Consider the following 7796-nt stretch of genomic DNA (forward strand, 5'->3'; position numbering starts at 1 on the left):
TATGGTTAAAACTTAACACTTTGTCCACCTGGTCTTCATTCTGTTTGCTCTCCGTTACCCACCTCACCCTTAGACTTTAGAAAAACACATTTTTATTTGAAGTCACAACATAAAGCGAATCAAAACTTCTTCCCTCAAAAATTTTCTCACGAAACCTATTTTCATATGAAATAAATATTATGCCTCCAAAGGTCTATTGAGACAGGAAAATGCTTCTACTTACAATGCAAGATAAAACCTTGATTAACTAGTACAAAAAAAATCTCTTATAACCAAAAAAAAAAAAAAAACCTTTGATCTCTATATGCTAATTTTACATCATTTGGAAATGAGTAATGATGTGAACTTTTAAGTGTGTTGGAAATTTTGAAAACTGAATATTTTTGGAATAAACTTACTTAATTACATTTTATTAATTTCTATAGATGAAGACTTATCATTAAAAGGTAGTTCTCTTTTTAAAAAAATCCTTAAAAATAGTTATTTCCATGAATTTTGTAGAGCAAGAAACTATGATAGGGCCACACCCCATGAAAGGTCACGCCACTTTTTTATGTATAATATTTATATTAGGGTAAATTGCAAAATACACTCCTAAAGTTTGGAGATGTTTAGATTTTACACCCTAAAATTTCAAAAGCTGGATTTTAGCTTTTGAAATTTGGGGTGTTTGGATTTTATACCTTAATATTTCAAATTTTGATTTTACCTCCTAAAGTTTGAGAGTGTTTGAATTTTACTCCTCAAATTCTGAAACTTCAAGGTGTAAAATCTAAACATCCAAAATTTTGGCAAGTAAAATCAAATACCTCTAAAATTTAGGAAGGTAAAATTAAAATTTTGAAATGTCAAGGTGTAAAATTTAAACATTAATTTCAAACTTCAAGGGGTAAAATCCAAGTTCTAAAACTTCAAGGTGTAAAATCCAAACACCCTAAAACTTTAGGAATTGTAATTTATAATTTACCCTTTATATTATTCGTAGTTTTTTTTTTTTTTTTTTTTTTTGCTGAATATTATTATTTGTTGGTGCTTAAACCTCTCTCCCTAGGATTTGAATTTATAGTTGTAGGGTCAGTTTTGGTAGCCCAAGCCCAAAAGATATGGGTTGAAAGCCCAGCGAACCCAGGACAATAGATTTGTAAAGAGTGGGCGAGAGAACTAGACTGGTTATGAAGTACACAATGGCTGGCTAGGTTACTTGTAGGGATGATAACATGAACTAATGCTTGAACGACTCCATGCATGAATGTCCGAAGAGATGTTTTATTAAGTGAACGTGATTACAACATTCAGAACTACAGTAAAGCTTTTCTCTCTCTTTTTCTCTCTCTTCTCCGTCCCCCTTATTATCAGGGACCCTTCTTCTTTATATAGCATCCTCTCCTATCATCTCCATGTCACCTGTTCTTCATCTGCGTATCTACTCAAGTGCATGTCAGTCATGTGTCGGCTTTAATTCTTTGTGAGTGGCGGTAGCTGAGGTTACACTGTTCAGGAGTCTTCTCCACATAAATGCGCCAGAAAAGCTGTTGGTAGGCAAAGTGCAAATTGGCCAAATCACAGATGAGTTTACTGTAAGTAGAAGCATTTTCCTGTCTCAATGGACCTTTGGAGGCATAATATTTATTTCATATGAAAATAGGTCTCATGAGAAATTTTCTGACGGGGAGAAGTTTTGAATTGCTTTATGTTGTGATTTCAAATAAAAATGTGTTTTTCTAAAGTCTAAGGGTGAGGTGGGTAACGGAGAGCAAACAGAATGAAGAACAGGTGGATAAAGTGTTAAGTTTTAAACTATAAGTAGACAAAGTGCAAATTAGCCAAATCACAGATGAGTTTACTGTAATTATCAATTTTTTTTAGAAGAAAGTTTTTTGTACTAATTAATCAAGTAAATTTTCTCCAAAAAAAAAAAATAAAATTACATAACCTCCCAGAATAAGGCAAACATAGTTGGGAAAATTAAAATCAGATGACCTTAGGTCTATACAATGCACATCCATTCATCTCATATTCACCAATATTGATTATATAGCTATACAATCGTACAGTCTATTATTAATAGTACTAGTGTATAACTTGTGCATATGTACAGTATAATTAAAAAAAAAATTTACAATTACACACATATATCATATATGGATTCAAATTATACACTCTCTTTATTTTTTTTATTATAATTTCTTTTGGATATACACATGAGCTTATTGTTCTTTTTATTATTATTTTTTTTGTTTATTGGGTTTTTGATGATTTATTTATATTAGACTTTTCATCTTTTGCAACTCATTAACTCACCTAGAACAAAAAATTAAAAAAAAAAAAACTTAAATAGGACACATAACGCAAAATTAGATAACAATTGAAATCCAATTTAGAACCTAATTAGATTTTCTCTCATCAGCTTTACCTATTAATATATATATATATACACACACACACTTCAATCTATGACATTTACTCTATGATGATCATTATTTATCATTAGTGTATAACACGTACATATATACGGTACAATTAAAAATTAACCTTGAAATGATATTTAAATTAACCTTCTTTCTTTGTAAGCTTATTTTTAATCGAATGTTTGTTAGACCCATAAATAAGTTAGTGGACGTATATATTTCTTCCTTCCGTTAAAATAATGATTAAATGACTAAATTCACTTTTTTTTTTTTTTAAATTTAAACTTTTAAAATAATCAATAATTTACTATACATTCCTATAATTTCCAAATTTGCTTTACTTTAGAGAGATACTTATTATCAGTATCTAAAAACATTATTGTTTACTAGTTTCAAAAAAAAAAAAAAAAACATTATTGTTTACTAACTAGAAAAATTGGGGCTCTCTTATGAAACCCTTCAATTAATCAAAACAAATGAATTTGTTTCTACCTTCTTGTCCTAGCTAGGAAGATTCGTTTTAAACTTTTCAATGGCAGAAAAAGGTGGGAGGCCATCAAATGGTTGGAGCTAACGGAGGACCTTTATTATTTATCATGTCTATCTTCATTGCCATATTAATGCTAGAGAATAAGTTATCATGTCAAAATTTTATTTTGACTGATAATGATGGGTTTAGAGTGATGGGATAAACTACAGAACGGTGTGACTCTTCTTATTCTCAATATCTTACTATAAATTTGACATTTTCTTTTTCATTCTATGCATAGTTTTCTCACACAAAAAAGGTTACTTCTCTCTCTCTCTCTCTCTCTCTCTCTCTCTCAATTTGTTTTTTCATTTTTTGTTTGATTTTTTTATTGCATCAATTCTTTAGGTTGATGAATTTTTGTGTTAATTAGAATTTTACTTTGAGTTGATGTAATTTAGTTTTGTGTTTTAAGTTGTTATCTTCTATATTCTCTTTGATTAAATATTATCCTACTGCATTATACATATAGTGTATAATAATATATTGTTATTATATTACATAGAATGACTTGGATAATTTGATGTTTATTGCTATTGAGAATGAACTTTTTGAATCAAGTCTAAAAAAATATGAACTACTATATATCATTTAGATAAAAACTTTTATCATAGATACATTAATACTTTTTTTGCCACAAATTTAAATCACGCAAGCTTAATAATTTTTCTATTATGTGTTAGCATTGTCTCTACTTCTTCTTCTTCTTCTTCTCAAAAATATTATGTATCATCTTTAAAGGATGCCAACAATATTGATCTTATGGCAAAAGTTACATAAAATATTGAGAAAAAATGTTTTATATTACAATCTACTAAAATGTTTTTTAAATATTTAAATCTTTCTATTTTTCATATCACTGACGTGTTTTACAATTATCACATGTGTTAACTTAAGTCTTAATATCCTTAAGTTGTTTCGGCAAAAAGAAAAAAAAAAAAGTTGTCACAAAAGAGGAGTTTGTGTAAAGTTTTTTGCAAAATGAAAGTAAACAGTGAAATAATGATTCATGAATTAAAAAAAAAAAATTATCTATACATATTTATCTTGTGCTGTTGTAACTTTACATATAATTTTGCATTTATATGTTCATTTACTTTAATTTAGATGTTTATAACTTAATAATGAAATCTATAAACAAGGTAAGTAAAACAATCATATTTCTACCATTCAAAAAGTCACAATTTCTTTTTTATGAAAAAGGCATTTTACATTTCCTTGGAATTATTTTTAAATTTTTTTTTATAAAACCTTTGACATGCTACTAACCTAACCACTTCATACATTAAAAATATTTAAGGCTCATTATTATTTCCATTAATATATTATGGATATCTTAATTGATTGAGACCAAACTAGAGAAATGCCTTTCATATTTTCTTGAAAATTCAGAAGGAAAAAAAACCTTTGACATACCACTAACGTAACTATATCTATAACTATTTAAGCCATCCATGATATCTATTTTTTATTGATAACCATAAAATTTACAACTAGCAAGTGAACATACAAAGTAATAAAGAATAAATGAAGGAAGAAAAAAATAAATGAAATCAAACGTCAATTAATAACCGTTATTTGGAAAATAAAAAGGTGGTCTAGAGGAATAAGAAATAAAATAAAGATGGCTATACAAAGGACATTGAAAACTTTATAGTGCAATAAAATCAACCATTACATTCACTTAATTAAATCAATAATCAACAATTAAATATTATAATACAAAATTTAAACTTAAGACTAATCAAACTCTAACTAGGGAAATTATATAAATAAATAAATATATATATATATAATCATAATCTTCATACACAATAAATAGTTTTACCTCTTATTTAATGTTTATGTTATGCAAATCATCAACCAATAAATATATGATAATGGAAAAAATGTTATAGACAAGATTATGAAAAATATGATGAAACTTTTTTTTTTTTTTAAACTCTTTATATAAAGTCTAGGGACTAAAATAATATTTTATCTAAAAAATTAACACGCGCAACGCGCGGGTCTGCGACTAGTATATATTAATAGGTAAAGCTGATGAGAGAAAATCTAATTAGGTTCTAAATTGGTTTAAGTTATTGTCTAATTTTGCGTCACGTGTCCTATTTAAATTTTTTTTTTTTTAATTTTTGTTCTAGATGAGTTAATGAGGTGTAAAAAACAAAAATTCTAATATAAATAAATCATCAAAAACCCACTAAACAAAAAATAATAATTAACAGATATAGTAAACTCATGTGTATATCCAAAAGAAATTAAAATACAATAAAATAAGTAGAGATTATAATAGCTAGGTAGATTCGATTTTAAACTTTTCAATGGCAGAAAAGGTGGGAGGCCATCAAATTGTTGGAGCTAGCGGAGGACCTTTATTATTTATCCTGTCTATCTTCATTGCCATATTAGTGCTAGAAAATAAGTTATCATGTCAATTTTATTTTGACCGATAATGATGGTTTTAGATTGATGGAATAAACTACAGAACGGAGACGGTGCCCGGTCAAGTGTCAACATTCATGGGGTTTTACTTTTACCCATTTTTGTATACATTCATGAAGTTATTTGTAAATCAAAACAATTCAAAATAAATATACCTTTCAAGTTAGGAAAGTTTACCTTTCACTTGAAGTTACTTTTACTCTTTTTTTTTCTTTGTCTTTTTTTGGAATACCTTTCAAGTTAGTAAAGTTTGTATCTTTTTTTTAATTATTTTAAAATTTGAACTAATTTGAATGGTGTATAACACTAGCTAGCGTTAATAGGTTACAAGTTTGAGCAATATTATAGATGAAAATGGATGAAGCCCCTATTAAGTCCCTTCATTTTAGGTTAATTATATTAAATACTATATCACTAATTCATTGAAGGAAGAAATTATAATATGATGAACCAGTCAAAGTTGATGGGACATACCTTTATTTGTATATAGAATTTAGAATACACTATAAATTCAAATCCTAGGGAGAGAGGTTTAAGCACCAACAAATAATAATATTCAGCCAAAAAAAAAAAAACCTACAAATAATATAAAGGGTAAATTATAAATTACAATTCCTAAAGTTTTGGGGTGCTTGGATTTTACACCTTGAAATTTTAGAACTTGGATTTTACCTCTTGAAGTTTGAGATTAATGTTTAAATTTTACACCTTGACATTTCAAAATTTTAATTTTACTCCTAAATTTTAAATGGTATTTGGATTTTATTCTCCAAAATTTTGGGATGTTTAGATTTTACACCTTAAAAATTTCAGAATTTGAGGAGTAAAATCAAAACACTCTCAAACTTTATGAGGTAAAATCCAATTTTTGAAACATCAAGGTATAAAATCCAAACACCCCAAATTTCAAGAGCTAAANGAGATGTATTTTGGAGAATAAAATCCAAATACCATTTAAAATTTAGGAGTAAAATTAAAATTTTGAAATGTCAAGGTGTAAAATTTAAACATTAATCTCAAACTTCAAGAGGTAAAATCCAAGTTCTAAAATTTCAAGGTGTAAATCTCAACACCCCAAATTTAGGAATTGTAATTTATAATTTACCCTTTATATTATTTGTAGGTTTTTTTTTTTTTTGGCTGAATATTATTATTTGTTGGTGCTTAAACCTCTCTCCCTAGGATTTGAATTTATAGTGTATTCTAAATTCTATATACAAATAAAGGTGTTCCCATCAACTTTGACTGGTTCATCAATTATAATTTCTTCCTTCCATGAATTAGTGATATAGTATTTAATATAATTAACCTAAAATGAAGGGACTTAATAGGGGCTTCATCCATTTTCATCTATAATATTGCTCAAACTTGTAACTATTAACGCTAGCTAGTGTTATACACCATTCAAATTAGTTCAAATTTTAAAATAATTAAAAAAGATACAAACTTTACTAACTTGAAAGGTATTCCAAAAAAAAAAAAAAGGGTAAAAACATCAAGTGAAAGGTAAACTTTCCTAACTTGAAAGGTATATTTATTTTGAATTGTTTTGATACAAATAACTTCATGAATGATACAAAAATGGGTAAAAGTAAAACCCCATGAATGTTGACACTTGACCGGGCACCGAAATAAAGGAAGATAAAAAGGTAGAGAAAGAATGATATTAAGGTAGAAAGTAGTGGGGAGATGAAGAAGTAAAAGGAAAGGAGAGTTTTGGAAAATTAATAATAAACATAATGGTTAAAAGATATTTTAATTTTTAAATAATTAAGTCACCTTAAATGAGAAAATGTTTAAAAAATATATATAAGAAAAATTGAAAACAAAAAATGATGACGTGGCGGCTGATGTGGCTCAACGTGAGCGTAGCAACATTAAATGCTACGCTTCAGCTTTTAGTAATATATAGATAAAAGGAAAGGAGAGTTTTGGAAAATTAATAATAAACATAATGGTTAAAAGATATTTTAATTTTTAAATAATTAAGTCACCTTAAATGAGAAAATGTTTAAAAAATATATATAAGAAAAATTGAAAACAAAAAATGATGACGTGGCGGCTGATGTGGCTCAACGTGAGCGTAGCAACATTAAATGCTACGCTTCAGCTTTTAGTAATATATAGATATGTGTGTGTGTCTCTGTGTGTGTGTGTGTTGTAGGGATAAGGGCCCAAAAATAATATATTGGGCCATTGGCCTTATCTGAGGACAGGGGAATGTCCGACGGGGTACAGATAATTATGAGGGGTTCTCATTTTAAAGTCTCATAAGTAATGAATGAATGAGGCATGGTCCGAGGAGAAATTCCTCCTCAGATATGATGAGTGCAATTTAAATCTGTGTTCCAACGATCAAGGTGACCTTCGAAGATAATCCAACGATAAGAACGTGCATTGTACACATATAAGGA

Source organism: Quercus suber, unplaced genomic scaffold, assembly GCF_002906115.3.
Source record: "Quercus suber isolate HL8 unplaced genomic scaffold, Cork oak 2.0 scaffold_521, whole genome shotgun sequence".
Lineage (NCBI taxonomy): Eukaryota > Viridiplantae > Streptophyta > Magnoliopsida > Fagales > Fagaceae > Quercus > Quercus suber.